The 23,501-nt window shown below is 47.3% G+C and overlaps 1 pseudogene; it reads right to left on the bottom strand.

Annotated features, from left to right (window-relative positions):
• The window catches only part of LOC135889203 (uncharacterized), a 407,029-nt pseudogene that overhangs the window by 311,492 nt on the left and 72,036 nt on the right, over window positions 1-23,501 (bottom strand).

The following is a 23,501-nucleotide window of genomic DNA, read 5'->3' as shown; positions in this document are numbered from 1 at the left end:
TTTAATTGTGCAATTAATGTTTTTCATCGCTTTACAGTCCTAGTTTTATTATTTTCAAAAGTTCTAGCATCATCATAATGGAAAACTAAACAAAACAAGTTCAACCTCTTCATCTGCAAACAATCTCATCTCAGTAGGAAAAATCCTAGAAGAAGCTTTCCCAAACTGGGATTTGAACTCCCAGTGATCAAGCTGTGTTTGAGATCCATTCAAATTCCCCTTGCAGGTCTGTGACACTGTCATCTCAGTTTCAAAAATACTGTTTTATGATCAAAGAAAATAAAATGTGATTCCCAAGCAGAGGGTTGAGAACACTGAATCATAAGACACAATGACAGGTGGAGGTGTAGTAAGTGGAGAAGATAAATTCTATCTGGCTCAAACAGAGGAAACATTGCTGGGGTAATTCGGAATGTGAGAATCCCTCCAACTCACCACTTCTTCTTCAGGTGTCACAGAGGTTGAAAATTTCCCCCCCCCCCCCCCCCCATCTCTCATCCTGCTCCTTCTGTTATATTTAAATATATCCAATATGGAAAAATGGTAGAAAAACTTTCAGCACAACCCAGTGTAATGTGAGAACAAATGGGAATGAGACAATCTGTCCCTAGTGGGGGAACCTGGTGTCTAACAATTGCTTTGCAGTGGGAGGGAAAGTATAAATGTGATACTCCAAACATGTTTAGATTAGGAAAAGCGATGAAGGTTATGCCAGGTGTTGAGGAAATTTGCTAAATTATTCTGGACACCATATATATTTTTAGATTAGGATAGGTAATTGAAGCTAGCTAACTCCATGGAAAATCCTAGTGGAGTCAAGGCCCATGTAGGTTTAACCTCCATGTACCTATTTGAGGTCACTCCTGGTTCCCCCACCTGGGATTGACTGAAATTCCAGTTGGAGGGACACACTTCCATGACATAGGACAAAGGAGTTGCTGAAAAAGACGGGGGGATTCCCCCCAAGGGAGGGTGAGCTACAAAAGGGAAAAGCACATAACTCAGCTGGGGGAACTGAAAGACCATGGGGACACAAAGCTTCTTTTAAGCTCACTATGTGGGAATTAGCAAAAGGAAAACAAAATCTTTCCTCAGCTCTAGACAAGGCTTTTATGGTTTTTATCTCCATTGCAGCTTCTCTGATGATAAACAAAGGCTGAGCTTTGATGGAAGAATTTCCCACACTTGGAGCATTCATAGGATCTCTCACCTGCATGGATCCTCTGATGTCTAATAAGGTGTGAGCGCCGAGCAAAGGTTTTCCCACACTCACAGCATTCATAGGGTTGCTCACCTGTGTGGATCCTCTGATGGCTAATAAGGGCTGAGCGCTGTGTGAAGGTTTTCCCACACTCTCTGCATTCATAGGGCCTTTCCCCTGTATGGATCCTCTGATGGGTAATAAGGGTTGAACGCTCAGTGAATTTCTTTCCACAGTCACAGCATTCATAGGGTTTCTCCCCTGTATGGATCCTCTGATGGTTAATAAAGGCTGAGCTCCGAGCGAAGGTTTTCCCACACTCACAGCATTCATAGGGTTTCTCCCCTGTGTGGATCATTTGATGTGTAACAAGGTTTGACCTGGTAGTGAAGCTTTTCCCACAGTCAAAGCATTCAGAGGGTTTCTCCCCTGTATGGATTCTCTGATGTTTAATAAGGGCTGAGCTCCGAGAGAAAGTTTTCCTGCACTCACAACATTCATAGGGTTTCTCCCCTGTGTGGATCCTCTGATGTTTAATAAGGCTTGCACGCTCAGTGAAGGTTTTCCCGCACTCACAGCATTCATAGGGTTTCTCACCTGTGTGGATCCTCTGATGTCTAATAAGGGCTGAGCGCCGAAGGAAGGTTTTCCTGCACTCACAACATTCATATGGTTTGTCCCCAGTGTGGATCCTCTGATGGCTAATAAGGGCTGAGCTCTGCGGGAAGGTTTTCCCACACTCACAGCATTCATAGGGTTTCTCCCCTGTGTGGATTCTCCGATGGTAAATAAGGGCTGAGCTCCGAGAGAAAGTTTTCCCGCACTCACAGCATTCATAGGGTTTCTCCCCTGTGTGGATTCTCTGATGTTTAATAAGGTTTGAGCACCTACTGAACTTTTTCCCACATTCAACACATGTGTTATTTCTCTCTCCCATGGGGATTCTCTGCTGGGCCGGGGTTTCCTTGTGGCCTTTGTGAGTTCCCTGATAATTAACAGATTTACCAACTTTCTGCATTGGCTGGTTTCCCTGCTGCTTCTCTGGCCTGTGCTGACTCTCACAGGCTTTTCCCTGCTCACAAGTCCTGGACACACTAACTTTGCATCTTTGCAATAAAGACCCTTGTGGTTCCACTTCATCATCTTCCTGCTGAGGATTCTGCTCCATGGTCTGTCTCACCATCCCCTCACCTGCAAGACAGAGAAAGAAAAATCTCAGAAACAGGAATGGAAAAACCAAAAGAACAGCTGGCAATGGAAAAAATCAGGGATTGAATTTCCCCAAACTCTTTCTTAAAGGGGAGAGAGGAAGGGATCAATTCTGCATTCAGTTCCTATCCAAACACTTTAGGAGAAGGAAGTTTGGGGAAGGAGATACTGCCAGGAGTTAGTCAGGGTGGGTAGGACACCGTCAGCAACATCTGTCCTGAGTATATGACACCTGCTGGGAACAAGCGTGAACACAGAGAGCTCACAAGGTCTTTGTTGGGAATCCAGCTCTTTTCTTCAGGCACTGAGTTGGTTTAATGCTCACTCACCTGTATAGCTGCTTCTCAGGAGCTCTCTTTCCTCTGAGTCCTGGAGATCTGTGGAAAAGAACTCTTCCCCTTTTTCCAGCTGGGAGAGGACATCAAGTTTAGAAACTGGAAACCCTGCTAAGGGGAAAGAAGACAAGTGAGATCAGGTGAATTCATGGGACTTTTGTCTCACACACAAAAAGTTCTGTTATTTTAACCCCAGTCCATTTTAAAGCAGTAAAATCCTGGGGCCAGCTCCCCAGGGGCTCAAAGGTTCAGGGCACTCTTCTTATGAGGTATTCAGCTGTGCCCATGTCTACTAGGAACATACTGAGGGGGAAAATCTAGCCAGCCCGATTAGTTTAAGCCTTAGATCGACATAGGCCCACCCTGCAGGCCACAAGCCCGATCCAAGCTAAGTGTTGTGCTCCCTGTCAGTGACAGTCAAGGGTTATGACCAGAGGAGGGAGGGGGCCGGGGAAAGGGAAGGATAAAAAGCCCCAGCAGCAATAATAATCGCGTTTGTGTTTACGGCTGGCGAAATATAATAACCGCTTGTGTGAAGGAATAAGTAAGGTTATAGTTAAGAAAACAACCAATCATGCCTCTCGTTTAAGTGCCCCTAAACCCCCCTTTCTCCGAGTGCATAAACTCCCTTTCTGTAAACTGCACCCTGACTGGAACACTTGCATAATAGGCACCCCAAATGAAGCAAAACAATGCTAGTATCAGAAACCACCAAAATGCCCTCCACTCAAATAGCACCCTATTCCGAGAACATTGCGAAAGGGGTGCCGAGAAGGGCAAAAAGACCCTAACTCTCCTATTCTCATAAATAACGTGTAACTTATAATATGTTTGCGGTTTTCGGCTTTAAAAGGGCAAAGTGTACTCCAGATCAGGGGAGTGGTTTCTAACTGCTACCCCCAATGCGTTGGTATGTATTGCAATAAACGGGCCTCAGGCTTGAGGCTCTGATCAAAATGATGCGTGGGTCACTTTTTCCACATCAATACACAGCCAGACACTCACGAGCAAAAAGGCTCTTAAAACCCAGAGCAGGTAACTCCATGTCGCAGAAAGGGAAGACTCCAGCCAGAGGGGAAGTCCCCCTAGAACTGCTTCATACTGACAGAGAGAGGGCCACAGTCACTGCAGGAGAGAGAAAGGCCTGAGACCTGACAGCTGAGGGGGGACACTCAGAGAGATGAGGAAGGGCACAGAGAGGCAGCTAGCCCTGCCAATCTCTATGACCTCCCACACTCCTTCCTCTAACTGCTCTCACTCTTCCACACCTCCAGGGACCCAAGGAAAAATTTCTTCTTGGGTTCTCTCCTCTCCTCCCATGGCCCACACCCCTCCTTGCTACCAGGTCTCCCAAATTATCTGCTCCCCAACTCTCATCCCATTATCTCAATTGTTCCTTAGTCCTGATTCCCAAGAGCTCCTGCCAGAAATGTGTCCCTTTACTCCCTCCCGTTGCAAGCACCCCTATTTCCTGGAGCACCCTCTACCCAGCACCCATGCTCCCTTTACTCTAACCAGCACCAACCCTTCCAGATACTTGGTTTCCATTGTGTCCAGCCCTCCACAGCATCCTCCCTACAGCAGCTATTCCATGGCATCCCTACCCCTTACCACTGCTCCCAGCTCGTAGGAGGTCTTTGCCCCAAACGTTCCTCTCCCCGCTCTCTAACACCCTCCCTCCCATTGCCCAGAACCTCCCCATTATTATCATCATTTACTATTCCTGTCACCGTAGCACCTAGTAACGCTATTCATGGACTAGGATCCCATTCTGCTGGACATTCTACAAACAAAAACTGGTCTCTGCACTAAAGATCTGACAACCTAAGAATAAGAGAAGAGAAAGATGGATACAGACAGACACAGGTGTGACACAGTTTCCTGTGATATCTTGGACCATCCTTATTGAATTAAGTCAAACCTTACTGAATTAAGTTCTCAGTATCCTTGGAGTTTATTTTATTAAAAATATGAGTGTGAACGTATTACCGTGGGACGGTCTTTAACATCTCCAGGGAGGAGACCTGGCTAACATAAACCCTAGGAAGTCTTGTGAGCTTCAAAAGACTCTTTGAAACAACGTGCTAGACAAATGTAAATGAGATTCCTAGGAAATACTTGGGAGAAGGGGACGGCAACTTCTCACCTCCACCCAAAACCTATGGAAGCTGCACTCTGAGAAGAAACCATTGGCTGCTGATCACCTGTGACATGAACACAAGTTCTACTCCTGGGTAACTCTGCACAAAAAATTAAAATTTCTGTACATATTTTAAAATTTTAACAATACAGACAACAAAAAAGATTCAGGAAATGTTTTTTGACAAATATATTAATTACAAGAAATATTAATACATAACTCTGAGTAATAATTAATTTAAACTACGATACAGAAATGTCCCCATGTGGCCCTGCACCCCCACTCTGTCACTCCCCTCCCCATGTGTCCCTGAACCCCCACTTCCTTTCAGTCCCTACCCCAGTCTGTCACCCCACTAGCTCTTGAACCCCAGTCTGTAATTTCCCAGCAGCCCCATGTGCCCCACGCTGTCCATCCCCCCATATCCTGTGCCTCCTGACCTGGCTCCATGGGTACGGCACGGTGAGGACCCTAGCCTCTCCTCTTCCCTATCTGCAGCTGGAGCCACTTGTGCCCAAGAGCGACTGCTCTCTGTACTGGCACCAAAGCAGCCCCTGGTGGGCAAACGGTATAACTGCAGCACATCTCTGGCTGAATGTATGTTCTACAGAGAAAAAAAATTCTGTGCGGCACATGAATTCTGCGCACATACAATGGCGCAGAATTCCCCCAGGAGTAAAGTTCAGAGGCCCAAACTAGATAAAAGGGTGACTTACAGATGCACAGGCATGCTTGTTCTGAGCTAACAATCACAGAAAAAACTCTTGGTGGGGTTTGAAGGTCTGTTCACCTGCCTGAGCCCTTGTTGGGGTTGGGGTGCTCTCAGGTAATCTTATTAGCATGCGTATAAGTTCCTTTATTGTTTTTAATATGTTCTTTCTGTAATGCTTTTATCCTGATAATCATTGTTTGCTGGGAAAGGGCGGTCTGGTAGCTTAACTGGAGGCTGTTATGCTGTTCATAGCCTCTGAGGAAGGAAGGCAAAGCAAGACTGCTGAGAGGATCTGCCTTGCTGGTGAACTCACAGGATAGGCAGGGAGCTGTGCAGCCTGGAGATACCCCAGTCAGGAGAGAGAGAGAGAGAGAGAAATGTGGGTTTCTACCCGAGAGGTGACGTCTGGGCAGCCTAAGAGTGGGTGCCCTTGCTGGACCACAGAGGGGGAATACAGGTGCAATGGCCATGAATAGTGACAGGGGAAGCACAAGGAAACAATAAGACAACATTTGTCACCCTGATAGATAGTGGTCTGAGCACACAACCCGCTTAACCACTGTCATGTGTTTGAAAGCTTCATGGAACCGGGCAGTTGTACGGAGGGATGGGAAGGAGGATAACCTGGGAGGTCTCGGGATGTTTATGGGGAGTTCCTCCAAAGAGCAAGGAGCATCATGGAAGAAAGCATAGAATGACAGAAAAGAAGGGCTGGAAGAGAACTCAAGAAGTTATCAAGTCCAGCCCTCTGTGCTATGACAGGATCAAGCAAACCTAGACCATCCCTCACAGGTGTTTGTCCAACCTGTTTTTTTAAAACTTCCAGTGATGAGGAATCCACAACATCCCTTGGAAGCTTATTCCCGAGCATAATTATCCTTACAGTTAGAAAGTTTTTCCTAATATCTAACATAAACTGCAAAGTAAGCTCATTAAGGACCTGGCGGAAGATATCTCTGAGTCATAAGTGATAATTTTTGAAGATGTCTTAAAAGCAGCAGGGCCTGATGAAAGACATCCAAGAAAACTAAAGGAACTGGTTGAACAGAACCATGAGCCATTGGTGATCATCTCTGAGGACTCACAAAGGATGGGAGATATCCCAGAGAACTGGAAAAGGGCAAATAAAGTACCTCTCTATAAAAAGGGAATAAGGACAGTCCAAGGAATTATAGAGCAGTCAGCTTAATTTTGGTAACAGGAAAGATACTGGACCAAATAATCAAACAATCAATTTGTAAATTCTTGAAGTAAATAAGGTGAGAAGCAACTGTCAACTTGGATTTCTCAAAAATAAATAATGTCAAGACAACCTAATATTCTTCGTTGCCAGTTTAACAAGTCTTGTGGATGGGGGGTAGCAGTAGATGTGATATATTTTGACTTTTGGCACATGATCTTATCATAAGCAAACTAGGGAAATATAGCCTAGATGAACCTACAATAAAGTGGGTGCACAACTGGTTGGAAAACCACAATCAGAGAGTAGTTATCAATGGTTCGCAGTCAACGTGGAAGGGTATTATCCAGTGGGACCCTTCAATGTAAGCTGAAAAACAGAGGTCTCCAATTTCATTTTGGATCGCCCTGATATGGAACATTGGACTGAACCTATGGACTAATTCTGAAAGAACTCTGTGCAATTCAGAAGCCCACCATCTCTACTATAAAACTGACCTAAGAATTTTATTCAAGTCTGTATGTATAATGATCTTTTAACCAATACACTCTCTCTCTTCTTTTTTAATAAATCTTAGTTTAGTTATTAAGAATTGGCTGTCAGCGTGTATTTGGGTAAGATCTGAAATATTCATTAACCTGGTGGGTAATGTGTCTGATCCTTTGTGATTGGTAGAACTTTTTTATATGATGAACAAGATTTTCAGTAATCCTCACCATATTTGACTTGGCTGTCTGGGAAGAAGCCCAAGGCTGGGGTGTTTTAAGGGAACTGCCTTTTCTGCTTCTGGGTATCTAGTAAGGTATTGTGGAAGCTGTTTTGTTGCTGGCATGGTACATCTAAGTATCAGAATAATCACCAGCTTTGGGGATCGTCTGCCCCATTCTTTGCAGCTTGCCCTAAGTGAGCAATCTCAGCGTGGCACTCCTGGGACCCTGGTAGCGAGTTTCAATAATGGCATAGAGAGCACACTTACAAAGTTTGCAGAGAACACCAAACTGGGAGGGGCTGCAAGCGCTTTGGAGGACAAATATTAGAATTCAAAATGATCCTGGCAAACTGGAAAAATGATCTGAAATGAATGGAATGAAATGCAATAAGGATAAATACAAAGTACTACACTTAAGAAGAAATAATCAACTGCACAACTATAAAATGGGAAAGGACTGCCTAAGGAGGAGTACTGTGGGAAAGGATCTGGGGGTTGTAGTGGATTACAAACTAAATAGGACTCAACAATTTAATACTGTTGCAAAAAACACGAACAACATTCTCGCATGTATAAGCAGGAGTGCTATAACCAAGACACGAGAAGTCATTCTACCACTCTGCTCAGCACTGCTAAGGCCTCAACTGGAATACTGTATCCAGTTCTGGACAAAATACACTTCAGAAAAGATATACACATATTGGAGAAAGTGCAGAGGAGAGCAAAATCAAAAATGATTACAGGTCTAGAGAAATGACCTATAAGGAAAAACTAAAAAAATTGGGTTTGTTTAGTCTGGAAAAGGGAATACTGAAGGGGGACATGATGACAGTCTGCAAGTACATAAAAGGTTGTTATAAAGAGGAGGATGCTTAATTGTTCTCCTTATCCACTGAGGACAGGATATTACCTCTTGGTAATGGGCTTGAATTGCAGCAAGGGAGATTTAGGTTAGACATTAATAATAACTTCCTAACTGTAAGGGTAGTTAAGCACTGGAACAAATTACTTAGTATGGTTGTGGAATCTCCGTCATTGGAGGTTTTTAAGAAGAGGTTGGGGATGGGGATGGTTTACATAATACTTGGTCCGTGGACTAGATGACCTTTGAGGTCTCTTCCAGTCCTACATTTCTATGATTGCCTGTTCTCCTACCTTCAGTGGACACAGAGAACAATCACTGTCCTCTTAAGAACTGCCCTTAACATATATGAAGACTATTTTCAGGTGCCTCTTAAGTCTTCTTTTCTCGAGACTAAATATGCCAGCTTTTTTCAACCTTTCCTTTTGGGTTATGTTCTCTAATCCGTTCATAATTTTTATTGCTCTCTTTTGGAATATCTTGAATTTCTCCACATATTTCCTAAAGTGTGACACTGAGAAATGGACACAGTACTCCAGCTGAGGCCTCACGCAGTGCTGACCAGAGCAGGACAATTACCTCCAATGTCTTACAAATCAAATTCTTGTTAATAAATGCCAGAATGATAATATCCTCTTCTGCAGTTACATCACAATGTTGATTCATATTCAGTTTGTGATCCACTATAACCCCCAGATCCTTTTCAGCAGTAGTACTGCTTAGCTAGTTATTCTCCATTTCGTAGTTGTGCATTTGATTTTTCCTTCTGAAGTAAAATACTTTGCACTTGGCCTTTACTGAATTTAATCTTGTTCATTCAGACCAATTCTCAAACATGTAATGGTCATTTTGAATTGTAATCCTGTCCAGCAAAGTGCTTGCAACCCCTCTCAGCTTGCTGTCACCTACAAACTGTATAAGCATACCCTCAGCTCCATTATCCAAGTCATGAAGGAAAACATTGAATAGTACTGGAACCAGAATTTATCATTGTAGGACCCCACAAGATACACCCTCCAAACTTGACAGTAAACCACTTTTTCAATACAGTCTTTCAACTAGTTGTGACTCTGAGACCATACTTCTCCATTTTTTTAAACGAGAATATCATGTAGAACTATGTTAAAAGCCTTACTAAAGTCAAGAGATATCATATGTACTGCTTCCCCCCATCCACTAGGCCAGTAACCCATTACAAGAAGGAAGTTAGGTTGACTTGGCATGATTTGTTCTTGACAAATTCCAAAGATATATTGGAATTAGAAAAGGTTCAGAAAAGGACAACAAAAATTATTAGGGGTAGGGAACAGCTTCCATATGAGGAGAGATTAAGAAGACTGGGACTTTTCAGCTTGGGAAAGAGACGACTAAGGGGGGATATGATTGAGGTCTATAAAATCATGACTGGTGTGGAAAAAGTAAATAAGGAAGTATTATTTACTCCTTCTCATAACACAAGAACTAGGGGTCACCAAATGAAATTAATAGGCACCAGGTTTAAAATAAACAAACGGAAGTATTTCTTCACACAACACACAGTCAACCTGTGAAACTCCTTGCCCGAGGATATTGTTAAGGCCAAGACTATAACAGGGTTCAAAAAAGAACTAGATAAATTCATGGAGGATAGCTGTCCCTAGCCTCTGTTTGCCAGAAGCTGGGAATGAGCGACAGGGAATGGATCACTTGATGATTACCTGTTCTGTTCATTCCCTCTGGGGCACCTGGCATTGGCCACTGTTGAAAGCCAGGATACTGGGCTAGATGGACCTTTGGTCTGACCCAGTATGGCCATTCTTATGTTCTGTCTATAATTTATGAGACTATTATTCTCTAAGTGCTTGCAAATTGAGAAATAATTTGTTTTAGTATCTTTCCAGATATTGAAGTAAGGGTTAATTGGTCTTTAATTCATAAAGTCCTTTTTGTTCCTGTTTTTAAAGATAGGTACTAAATTTACCCTTCTGCAGTTTTCTGGAACCTCATCCCTCCTTGAGGAGTACTTAAAGATAATTGCTAATGGTTCTGAGATCGCTTCAGCTGGTTTCTTAAGTATCCTAAGATGAATTTCATCAGGCCCTGATGACTTGAATACATTCAACTCACCTAAATATTCTTTAACTTGTTCTTTCCCTCTTTGGGCTTGTCTTCCTTCCCCTTCATTGTTAATATTAATTGTGTTAAGTTTCTGTTCACTATTTACCTTTTTAGGAAAGACTGAAACAAAATAGGTATTAAATACCTGAGGTTTCGTGAAGTCACAAGTTATTAGTAGGGAAGAAAAACTAATCAGAGGAGCTGCACCTTCCTTTGTCTTTCTCTAGCTCCTAGAAGTATTTATAGAACCTTTTCTTATTGCCTTTTCTATCCCTTGCTAGGTGTAACTCATTTGTGCATTAGCCTTTCTGATTTTGTCCCTACATACGTGTGCTCTCCTTTTATACTCCTCTACCACGATTTGTCAATGTTTCCCCTTTTTGTAGGATTTGATTTTGATGGTCATACAACAGTTGCTGTGGTGGTATCTGGGCCTCCTACTATCCTTCTTTCCCTTCCTTCAGTTCAGGTTAGTTTGCAGTTATGCTGTTGATATTGTCTCCTTGACAAACTGCCAGCTCTCCTGAATTCATGTTTCCCTTAGATTTTCTTCCCACAAGCCTGTATCTACCACTTCTCTTAGTTTGTTGAAGTCTGCTTTTAGTACTCCTTATGCCTCATGCATCCGAAGAAGTGGGTATTCACCCACGAAAGCTCATGCTCCAATACATCTGTTAGTCTATAAGGTGCCACAGGACTCTTTGCTGCTTATTCTGATACTCTCACTCCTTTCTATCCTTAGAATCACAAAATGTATCATTTCATGATTACTTTCACCCAAATTGCCTTCCAGCTTCAGATTCATTACCAATTCCTCCGTCTTGGTCATAAACAAGTATCTCTCTGGTCACTTCTGCCACTCTCTGGAATGAAAAGGTTGTCCCCAAAACACTCCAAGAATTTAATGAACATTTTGTGTTTTGCTGTATTACTTTTCCAACAGATATCTGGATAGTTAAAGTCCCAATGTCTACTACGTCTTGTGTTTTGGATATTTCCATTATTTGCTCTAGAAATTCCTCATTCACCTTCTCTTCCTGATATCATTACCTAAAGAAGACCCCAACCACAACATCACACCTATTTTTAACTCTTGTTATCTTTACATAGAGAACCTCAGCTGTTCTGCCTCCCACCTTCTCCTGGACCTGAGAACAAGTATATATATTTTTGACTCCTGGGGGCATTCTGTGCCAAAAAAATAAAAATTCTGTGCCAAAACTTAAAACCTTTTAAAATTCTGCATATTTTATTTGTGAAAATAACGCTACACCAGGGGTCGGCAACCTTTCAGAAGCGCTGTGCCGAGTCTTCATTTATTCACTCTAATTTAAGGTTTCACGTGCTAGTAATACATTTTAATGTTTTTAGAAGGTCTCTTCCTATAAGTCTATAATATATAACTAAACTATTGTTGTATGTAAAGTAAATAAGGTTTTTAAAATGTTTAAGATTAAAATTAAATTAAAATGCAGAGCCCCTCAGACTGGTGGCCAGGACCTGGGCAGTGCGAGTGCCACTGAAAATCAGCTCGCGTGCCGCCTTCGGCACATGTGCCATAGGTTGCCTACCCCAGTGCTACACCATCATGCTAGTTTCAATTATTTTGGTAATTTATTTCAAAATATGTCAGCAAGTATGTGTGTAACAATCCAGGCATACACAAAAATTCCCCCAGGAGTAGAGAGTTAAAGCAACCCCATGACAACGTAGTTTCTGTTTCTCTGCCCCCTCCCCCGCACCCACAGAGCCCAGCTGCAGAGTGCCCCCCCCGTCCAGACACCTGCACCCCCCTCAGCCCAGACACACACACACACACACCCATGCCCCAGAGCCCAGGTATCCAGAGGGAGAAACAGCCTGAGGTTGGGTCTTGGGCTTGTATGGAGTTTCCTGCATGCTGCTTCCTTCCTTCAGGACATTCTGAGATCTGCAGCTGCCAGGAACGCTCCAGCTCCCTCCCCCACCCCCTGGTAGTGTCTTCTATTTGCGAGCTCGGCTCTGCCAGGCCAAGTGGCCCCTAGTGGGGGCCAGCAACTCTGCAGCCCATTTCGGTGGGGCAAAAAAGGAAATTCTGAACGCACAACATTAATTTCTGAGCCAATTCTGCATTGCACAGTGGCGCAGAATTCCCCCAGGAGTATATAATGCAACACCTCCTCCCTTTCTACCCTGCTTGTCCTTCCTGAACAAGCTAGATTCATCTGCAACAATATTCCAGTCATAAGACTTGTCCCACCAAGTCTCTGGGATGCTAATTAAGTCCTAATTTAGCTTATGTACTTCTTCCCCATACTCCTTGCATTTGTGTATAGACATCAAAGATGTTGAGCAGCTTTCCCTCTGGTCGTCCCTTTGAACTTACTGTAATTTTCCTCTCCATGAAGGGGCTTGTCTGAAACTTTAACAAGTGGGTGACAGAGGCTGGCATCACGAGCTGATCAGAAGTGTGAGATCGCACCTCGGTACTGAAAGAGATCATATGTAAAGTAAGAATAAGCCATGAAGGGCCTTGACACTGAATATAAGCGGTTTATGTTTGATATGATGGGAAGGGTGGAGACAGTGGAGGGATTAAACGGGATGGCTGTGAAATGGTTTTCAAGGGTCTTGGGTGACTCTAGCCTTTATACAGGGTCTGCTCCCTTTTGGCTGTCTGCGCTGCACCAGGGAGCGAGCCTCTCAGCCGGGGTCCCCACACTCGCGTGAGCGATGCTCAAGTTAGCACATTAAAAATGAGCTGCAGTGTCTACACAGCTCCCAAGCCCATTGAGAGACCAAGCTCTAGCCCAACCTCCAACACCTACACAGGTCTATATAGCCCTCCAGAGCGAGTCCGCGGACCTAGGCTGGGAGGATCTCTCCCAGAGACAGTGTAGACAGATACATAATGTGTTACTTCCTAGCCTTTGCTTTTTGTAAGGGTGACCCCCCAGGCCTCCACTCTTCTGAGACAGGCACTTCTGGAGGCAGCACCCTTTGTGTCATGATGGCACTTCAGTGAGTTCAAATGATTTCAGACTCCTCATAAACACCATTTATTTTGGAGTGCTGCAGCCAGTCGGTATTTGCAGCAACACAAGACCACACTGCTTAAGCAACTGCAACACAAGATTTACAGATCCTTTGGTTACTCCGGTAAAGCAATACTGAACTCTACATTCATTTTGGCAGAGTCATCTGCCCAGCTTTTCCAAAGCCTCCTCCATTTCATCTCTCTCTCTCCTTGTCTCAGTGTTTTTGTTTTGACCCAGTCATTACACCTTAATGTCCAGTCTTTGAGACGTCCACTGTCCAGTGTGCTTCATTCATATATTGACAGTTCTTGAAAATGTGTCCATGTAAATGGAGACAGGCCTATGTTACTTCAACGGCAATTACATCCACAGCCCAGAAGAGGAATCAACTCCTTCACACCCAGTGGCTAGCAAAGCAAATTGAGAGGGTACCTGACCCATGTATACTTTTCATTAAAAGAAACTACTAAATAAAGCCCCTATTCTCCAGAGGGAGACAAGGTCAAAGCAAAAGACTAGGATAATGAATCATTAAAAAAAAAAAAAAATCAGAGAAACACAGGGGTAAAAGGACCTCAAAAGAATGTTGCAATAATTGCAAGAAGAATGTTGCAATAATTGAGACAGGAGAATATGAGAGCGTGGACAAAAGTTTTAGCTGGGTAGGATGGGTAGGAAAGGCTGTATCTTAGGGACATTAGGCAGAAAGAAAATGCAAGATGTAGAAATAAGGTGCATGTGAGGACCTAGAGAGAGGCCTGTGTTGTGGCGTATGCGCAGCGTACAGACATAAGAGACAGTAAGGATGGTGGTGGTGTCTGCAGTGATACAGAAAGGAAGTTGGGGGATGGCTCAAGGGAAATATTAAGAGCTGTGTTTTAGCCATTTTAGCTTTTGAGCTTGAGTTGTTGGCTAGACATCTATGAAGACATATCAGAGACAGGCTGAGATTTCAGTTTGGAGAGAAGGATACAGGTCTGGAGCAGAGAGTTATATCTGTGAGTTATCAGCATAGAGACGGTAGCTGAATGTGTGTTTGTGGATGAGATTAACCGATAATGTACAGAGGAAGAAAAGTGAACCAAGGACAGCGCTTGTGTAAGCCCTGCAGAAAGCTGGAGTGGGGATAAGGATTGTCCAAGGACACACTGAAGGAGAGCTCAAAGAAGTAGGAGAAGCAGAAGAAGATAAGGGAAGATCAGATTTCAAGAAGAGCATGGTCGATGGTTTCCTGATTGCCACATCCTCCATGCATTTGGAACATTATCCTAGCAGACCACCAGCTTCACTATATTTAGGGTTCAGCATTACTTTCTGTTTAAAGGCCAACTATTCTAATTTCTCTACAGTTTACATGCTTACTCACATTGCCCTGAAATACACGGCTCATCATGTGGATGCAGGGCAAGATTAGTGGTCTAAAGATGGGGTGAATACCATCTTGCCTCATGACTTATTAATGTTTAAATTATCAATTTGTTCCAAAACGTCCTCTATCAACACCCTAATCTGGGACTTTTCCTCAGATTTGCCAGCTACAAAGAATGGCTCAGGTGTAGGAAAGTCCCTCACATGCTCTGCAGTGAAGATTGATGCAAAGGATTCAGTTAGGGAATCAAGGCCACTGCAGAGCAGCTGAATGCTCATTTAGCACCTCAAGCACCCAGTAGCCCCACTGATTGTATGGCAGGCTTCCTGATTCTTATATACTTAGTCAGGATGGGCAGGACTAGTGTCCCTAGCCTCTGTTTGCCAGAAGCGGGAATGAGCAACAGGGGATGGATCACTTGATGATTCCCTGTTCTGTTCATTCCCTCTGGCCACTGTCAGAAGACAGGATACTGGGCTAGATGGACCTTTGGTCTGACCCAGTAGGGCAGTTCTTATAAAAAAAATTTACAACACAAAGTGTTAAGGCTCTGACTCAAATGCATGATGTGAAAGGCAGCATAGAGTGAAATATACTTAAAAATTTTTAAATGAATCAAACTGTGCCACAGAATCTCCACTGATAAAAATTCCATGCTTGAATAATAAGAGTACAGCAATAGGAATATATTACTGACCATCTTAGCAAGATGTTCCTGGTGATTATGGAATGCTCAGGGAGATTAGCGAGACTATAAAAATGGAAAACTCAGTAATATTTGGGGATTTCCACTGACCACATGTTTACTGGATACATGTCACCTCAGGGTGGGATGCAGAGATAAAGTTTTTATTCATAGAATATCAGGGTTGGAAGGGACCTCAGGAGGTATCTAGTCCAACCCCCTGCTCAAAGCAGGACCAATTCCCAACTAAACGATCCCAGCCAGGGCTTTGTCAAGCCGGGCCTTAAAAACCTCTAAGGGTATGTCTACACTACGAGAGTAGTTGGATTTTACTTCAAACGAATATGTGGAATCGATATTACAAAGTCGAACGTGTGTATCCACACTAAGGACAGTAATTCGACTTTGTGAGTCCACACTAACGGGGCAAGCGTCGACATTGGAAGCGGTGCACTGTGGGCAGCTATCCCACAGTTCCCGCAGTCCCCGCTGCCCATTGGAATTCTGGGTCGAGCCCCCAATGCCTGCTGGGGAAAAAAATGTGTCGAGGGTGGTTTTGGGTAACTGTCGTCATCCAACCGTCACTCCCGCCCTCCCTCCCTGAAAGCGCCGGCGGGCAATCAGTTCGCGCACTTTTCTGGTCAGTGACAGCGCGGATGCCACAGCACTGCGAGCATGGAGCCCGCTGCGACCATCGCTGCAGTTATGGCCGTTGTCAACACCTCGCACCTTATCGTACACCTTTTCCAGAGGCAGATGCTGAGAAATCGGGCGAGGAGGCTACGGCAGCGCGGTGAGGACCTGAAGTCTGAGAGAGGCACAGACCTCTCGCAAAGCACGGGACACCGCGCCATGAACATCATGGTGGCAATGGGTCATGTTGATGCTGTGGAATGGCGATTCTGGGCCCGGGAAACAAGCATGGACTGGTGGGACCGTATAGTGCTGCAGGTCTGGGATGAATCACAGTGGCTGCGAAACTTTCAGATGCGGAAGGGAACTTTCCTGGAACTTTGTGAGTTGCTGTCCCCTGCCCTGAAGCGCAAGGACACCCGGATGCGAGCAGCCCTGAGTGTCCAGAAGCGAGTGGCCATAGCCCTCTGGAAGCTTGCAACGCCAGACAGCTACCGGTCAGTTGCGAACCACTTTGGCGTGGGCAAATCTACCGTAGGGGTTGCTGTGATGCAAGTAGCCAACGCAATCATTGAGCTACTGCTGTCAAAGGTAGTGACCCTTGGAAACGTGCAGGTCATCATAGATGGCTTCGCCGCGATGGGATTCCCAAACTGCGGTGGGGCTATAGATGGAACTCACATCCCTATCCTGGGACCGGACCACCAGGCCAGCCAGTACATTAACCGAAAGGGCTACTTTTCAATGGTGCTGCAAGCACTGGTGGACCATAGGGGACGTTTTACCAACATCAACGTCGGATGGCCGGGCAAGGTTCATGACGCTCGTGTTTTCAGGAACTCTGGTCTGTTTAGACGGCTGCAGGAAGGTATTTACTTCCCGGACCACAAAATAACTGTTGGGGATGTGGAGATGCCTATAGTGATCCTCGGGGACCCAGCCTACCCGCTAATGCCCTGGCTCATGAAGCCCTATACAGGCACCCTGGACACTGAAAAAGAACTCTTCAACTACCGTCTCAGCAAGTGCAGAATGGTGGTGGAGTGTGCTTTTGGACGTCTCAAGGGGAGATGGAGAAGCTTACTGACTCGCTCTGATCTCAGCGAAACCAATATCCCCATTGTTATTGCAGCTTGCTGTGTGCTCCACAATCTCTGTGAGAGCAAGGGGGAGACCTTTATGGCAGGGTGGGAGGTTGAGGCAAATAGCCTGGCTGCTGATTACGCCCAGCCAGACAGCCAGGCGATTAGAAGAGCCCAGCGGGACGCGCTGTGCATCCGGGAGGCTTTGAAAGCTAGGTTCCTCAGTGAGCAGGGTAACCAGTGACTTTTAAGTTTGTTTAAAGAGAAGCTGAACCTGCCCCCGTTTCTTTACCTGGTTAATGTTGACTATCCTCTCCAGCTACGTACCCCGTTCACCCCGTCCCCCCCTTCCAACCCACGTTTAAAAATAAAATAAATGGAACTTTGTTAATGAACCCCGTTTTCTTTATTACGGGTTTCGCGGTAAACTGTTGAAACTGGGACGCAGACTGTGGTGGTGAGCGGGCGTAGTGATGGAAAGGACGCTTCTAAACTCAAGGAATGACAGGCTCCTGCTCCTAGAGGGGTCCGCAGTGGTGGACTGGTTGTTTCAACGGAGCCTGCCACCCCTCCTTTTCGGGACTCTGTGTGTGGGGGCGATGTGACTTTGTGGCGGGGGAGGACGGTTACAGATCCCCTGCTGCATGGCTCTGTGATCCAGGATAAGGACCGCTGCATAAGATCTCTAACCGCCCTCCCCCGCCACAAAGTCACATAGCCCACCCCCACACAGAACATGAAAACCACCTCCCAGACTGACCAGGGTGCCTAGTGACTGCAATGTGTGTGTGACCTGCTGCTGAACCTGCCCCCGTGTCTGTACCCTGGTAAAGGTGACTGTCCTCTCCAATTACCAACCCCCTTCCACCCTTCAAACACACTCTCCTGTAAAAGAACATGATGGAAACAGTAATTAACAGAAACGTATTTTTTATTAGCAACTACACAGTTAGGGGATGAAACTGGGACGGGGGCTTGGGTGAGGCGGGAAGGAAAGGACTTATCAAATCTTGGGGAATGAGAGCCTTCTGGTACTCGAGCAGTCTGCAGGGGTGGAGTGACAGTTTTCACGGCCCCTGCCGCCCCTCCTTCTTGGGACTTTGGGTGAGGGGGGTATGGGACTTTGTGGCGGGGGAGGGCGGTTAGAGAGAGACTGCAGCGGGGCTCTGTCCTCCTGCCTCCGCTCCTGCAGAACATCCACAAGGTGCCAGAGCGTGTCCGTTTGCTCCCTCATTAGTCCAAGCAGCGTTTGAGTCGCCTGCTGGTCTTCCTGCCTCCACCTCTCCTCCCGTTCAATGTGTGATCGATGGTATTGCAACATGTTCTCCCTCCACTGGGTCTGCTGGGCCGCCTCGGCTCGGGAGCAGCCCATAAGTTCTGAGAACATGTCGTCCAGTGTCCTTTTCTTTCTCCGCCTAATCTGCGCCAGCCTCTGGGAGGGGGATGCCAGGGTAGGTCGGGAGACAGTCACAGCTGTGGGATGGGAAAAAGGGAGTGAATTCCTCAAAAAGATAATTTTTTGTGAACAATGAACATAGTCTTTCTCTGTGAACAAGACCATGCACAGCACCTATCACATGTGCACTCAGGACAAGGTCGAATTTTCGGCTTTTGCATTCAGTGCCTGGGGTCTTGCAGTGGAGATCAGACAAGCAGGGCAGGACAGCGGAATTCGGGTAGCAGGCTGACATGGTAAGCCGTAGACTTTTGGCTGCTTAAAACTTAAATTATAGCAGTGCCCTCCTTTCACGTTCAAAGCAATGCTCCTAGCGTTGGCCAGTTCCTGCTGCCGGCAATCCGGCAAGCATGAACTCTGCCCCTGTCCCACCCCCTCGCGGCTGTCCCTGGGAAAGATCCCTGTATGCTGCCCCTCTCCCGCCTCAGTGGTGGGGTAGTGGTGGCGGCCGCACCTAGGATGGAATGCAGTGCCTCGTAGAAACGGCATGTCTGGGGCTGGGATCCGGAGCGTCCGTTTGCCTCTTTGGTCTTCTGGTAGCCTTGTCTCAGCTCCTTGATTTTCACGTGGCACTGCGTTGCATCCCGGCTGTATCCTCTCTCTGCCATGGCTTTTGAGATCTTCTCGTAGATCTCTGCATTCCGTCTTTTCGATCTCAGCTCCGAAAGCACGGACTCTTCGCCCCACACAGCGATCAGATCCAAGACTTCCCGATCAGTCCATGCTGGGGCCCTCTTTCTATTCTGAGATTGCACGGTCACCTCTGCTGGAGAGCTCTGCATCGTTGCCAGTGCTGCTGAGCTCGCCACGATGTCCAAACAGGAAATGAGATTCAAACTGCCCAGACAGGAAAAGGAATTCAAATTTTCCCGGGGCTTTTCCTGTGTGGCTGGTCAGAGCATCTGAGCTCGGACTGCTGTCCAGAGCGTCAACAGAGTGGTGCACTGTGGGATAGCTCCCGGAGCTATTAGCATCGAATTCCATCCACACCTACCCTAATTCGACATGGCCATGTCGAATTTAGCGCTACTCCCCTCGTTGGGGAGGAGTACAGAAGTCGAATTTAAGAGACCTCTATGTCGAACTAAATAGCCTCGTGGTGTGGACGGGTGCAGGGTTAATTCGATGTAATGATGCTAAATTCGACATAAACTCCTAGTGTAGACCAGGCCTAAGGAAGGAGATTCCACCACCTCCCTAGGGAACCCATTCCAGTGCTTCACCACCCTCCTAGTGAAAAAGTTTTTCCTAATATCCAACCTAAACCTCCCCCACTGCAACTTGAGACCATTACTCCTTGTTCTGTCATCTGCCACCACTGAGAACAGTCTAGATCCATTCCCCGTTAATGGCATCTTATTGGAGCAGCTAGTTCTGGAATCCACAAGGGGAGAGGCAAGTGTAGATTTACTCCTAAACGGCTCACAGGATCTGGTGCAAGATGTGAATACAGCTGAACCACTTCGTAATATAGACCATAATGTAATAAAATTTAATATGCCTGTGAGGGGTAAAATACCAAAGAATCCCACCACAGTAGTATTTAAGAGCGTGTTCTTATCACAAGGTTTGTCAGCAGTCTGGGGGCATACATGCTAGTGGTCTCCAATGCTCAGGCAGGGTAAGTGAAGGCAGTTACTCAGAAGGAATCCTCAGTGCAAGGGTAAAGAGGTGGTGACATTATGAAAGTCTGAGATGGATTGTGTGTAGTAGGCTCAGTGTCTGAGCGCAGGCCAGGGGCAGGCAGCTTCTGTTCCCTACATGGGACCTAATCCCAAGTTTTGCCTTAGCAAAGAGAAGGTGTTAGACTTTGTGCTATACTGCTCCTGTGCTCTGTTCCCAAACTGCTCCATGGTCAGGAGGGTAGAGTGCTAGTGTAGGTGTCATTTGCCTGTTGGGGTGTTGCTGAAACAGGGTAGAGTTGAGGTTGCACTGTGGGGTGTTGTGAAACTTAACTCTTCACTTCCCCTTCTAATAACCAAGGGGACAGGAATCCTTACCCAGCGAGGTCACATTCTCATAGTTCTCCTGCATGACGGCTCTGTAGAGGGCTCTCTGAGCGGGGTCCAGCAGCGCCCACTCTTCCTTGGTGAAATACACAGCCACCTCCTCGAAGGTCACTGGCCCCTGAAAGAGAAAGAGCCCCCACTCAGTACCTGCTGCCTACTGACAACCCCACAATTCACAGGAGAGGAGGACCAATCACATGGAAGCTCTGGGAGGCAGGTGGACAGCATAATCCCACACCTACCCCATCGGAACAGGCAGGAAGCATTAGGGTGAGGGGAGAAAAAGAGAGCCCTTCACCCCTCTGAGAGGAGAGAGGGGAAAGGGGTCTTCACAGTCATCACTCACCTACTAGCTAGAGGCTGATACAGGAGATGAAGCTCCCAGCAGAGTCCACGGACAACACTATGATGGGAATTGCAACACCCTCCCCATTGATAACAACTAGATGGGAGGGGATGGGGTGTCTTCCCTGGGCCTCTCTGGAGGGCTAAGTTCCCTCTAAGGTGCGTGGTCGCGCAGCTGCCTATTAAGCCCTGAGAAGGGACTTGGGACTGCGGCAGGGAAAGGCACCCCTCCCCGCCGGCCCCAGTATGGACCTGCCCTGGACTTGCCGCAGCTGGGAGAAAGGCGCCCCTCCCCTGGCCCCAAACACGGACCTGCCCCTGACATGCCGCGGTGGGAGAGAAGCCCTTTCCGCAGCCCCTCCCTGAGTCGCCTCTCTCCCTCCCCCAAGCTGCTGTGGCGAGAGAGGACTGGGGGGGAGTCCTCTCTCCCTACTGCAGCCCCAGGGCAGCCTGTACCCCCAAACCCCTCATCCCTAGCCTCACCCCAGAGCCCACAACCCCAGACAGGGCCCTTGTCCCCCCCACAACCCTCTGCCCCAGCCCTGAGCCCCATCCCGCACCCCGAACCTGTCATCCCTGGCCCCACCCCACAGTCTTCACCCCTAGCCGGAGCCCTCACCCCCTGCACCCAAACCTCTGCCCCAGGCCCAAGTCCCCTCCTGAACCCCTCATCTCCAGCCCCGCTAGCCAGGGGCCCTCAGCCCCCCTGACCCTCTGCCCCAGCCCCGAGCCACCTTCCGCACTCTGAACCCCACATTCCCAGCCCCACCCCAGAGCCCTCACACACCCCCTGCACTCCAACCCTGACCCAGCCCTGAACCCCCTCCCACAATCTGAACCACTCGGCACCATCCTCACCACATGAATTTTGTTATGTGCATCAATATGGAGGTGATGTGTGACACATAACAAAATTAATTCCACATATGGACATAAAAAATTAGAGGGACACTGCTGGTTCTGGGTAGTAGGTTCAGGCTCTAGTATTGGACTCTGGTAAGTTTTCCCAGCCCACTCCAGGGGGGTTGTTACACAAATTAGGGAATTCCCACCCACAAACCCCAGGGGTCTGTTCCTACCATCTAGGCCTCACTGTAACCAAATCCCAGCACGTTTTTCACACCTTGCCCCCCCATTTTTCCACCTGATGTAATTCCTAACCCCTCCCACCTTCAGACCAACCTCCACCCCCCCAAGTGCCCACCTCCTATGTATTTACTGCCCTTCTCTCTCCCCAACAGGAACCCACCAGCAACTCCCCGATAATCCCTACCTTGACTGGCTCCACTGCAGCCATTTCCCTTTTCTGGACCCTGGAAGGACGGAATGATCTGGAGCAAAACATGGATGTTACGCTGCAGCCTTTTAGGGCAAAAAGGGCAATTGGGAACATGTCAGAACAGGAAATAATTTCATATCAAAATTCCCCCCCAGGCTCTTTCCCTGCACACTAGTGTTCTAGACTGTTGCACAAATAACAGAAAAATTCAAAATACAATTAGTAATGGGGGGACTTTATCTACCCAGAACAGGGGTCTTCCAGGGGGTACAGCAACTCATCTAGATATTTCCCTTGTTTTGCAACATGCTACATAAAAAGCACTAGCAAAGTCAGTACATAGTAAATTTTTATACGACTTGCGCGTATCCGTTCTACGCAGCTGATCGGTTCTCATCCTTATCGTCACGGTGGAGTCAGTTTCTTCTGGGGATTGGTCCTGCTTTGAGCAGGGGGTTGGACTAGATGACCTCCTGAGGTCCCTTCCAACCCTGAGATTCTATACTGCTCTATACCCTGTACACTGAAACGTTAGTACAATATTTACATTCCAGTTGATTTATGTTCTAATTAGATGGTAAAGATGAGAACGTCAGCCCTGTCCAGCCATCCTGTGCTGTGACACGCTGGTATTGCTATAGCTGTAACCTGGGGTACGCGAGACACACCCGACTCCTGAAAGTGAACCGCCGCCCCCTACGCTGCCCCACCCCCGGGCGCCCCGTCCCCCCACAGACTGATCCCCGCCCTGCCCCTCCCGCCCACAGCGTGATCCCTGGCCCCCGATTGCCGGGCGGGGCCGGGTCTCCCGGGTCCGATCACTCCCTCTGGAGCCCTGGCACTGGCCGCGGGGGGGAGGGTCGGACGGGGGGGGCGGGGCCAATCCCGGGGCCGCTGCTCGGACCCGGGGAGCAGCGGGGCCCGGCCCAGAGATCCCGGGGCCGAGGCCCCCCCCGCAGCGCAGCGCCCGGCCGAGGGGCGGGGCCGCCAGGGACCAGGCCCCACCCCCGAGACACGAGAGTTCGCGTTGGAAGCGGGAAGGCGCCGGGGGGGGGCTCTGGGCAGGGCCGCTGCTCCCGAGGGGCGGGCGGGGCTGAAGGGGGGAGGGTCAGGCTGACCCCGGAGCCCTCCCTTACCTGCACTCGAGAGGGCGGAAGCTCCGCGGGACAGGCTGAGCGCCA

Source organism: Emys orbicularis, chromosome 15 (assembly GCF_028017835.1).
Source record: "Emys orbicularis isolate rEmyOrb1 chromosome 15, rEmyOrb1.hap1, whole genome shotgun sequence".
Lineage (NCBI taxonomy): Eukaryota > Metazoa > Chordata > Testudines > Emydidae > Emys > Emys orbicularis.
The sequence above is the reverse complement of the archived record's forward strand: the minus strand, read 5'-3'. Positions and strand labels throughout refer to the sequence as shown.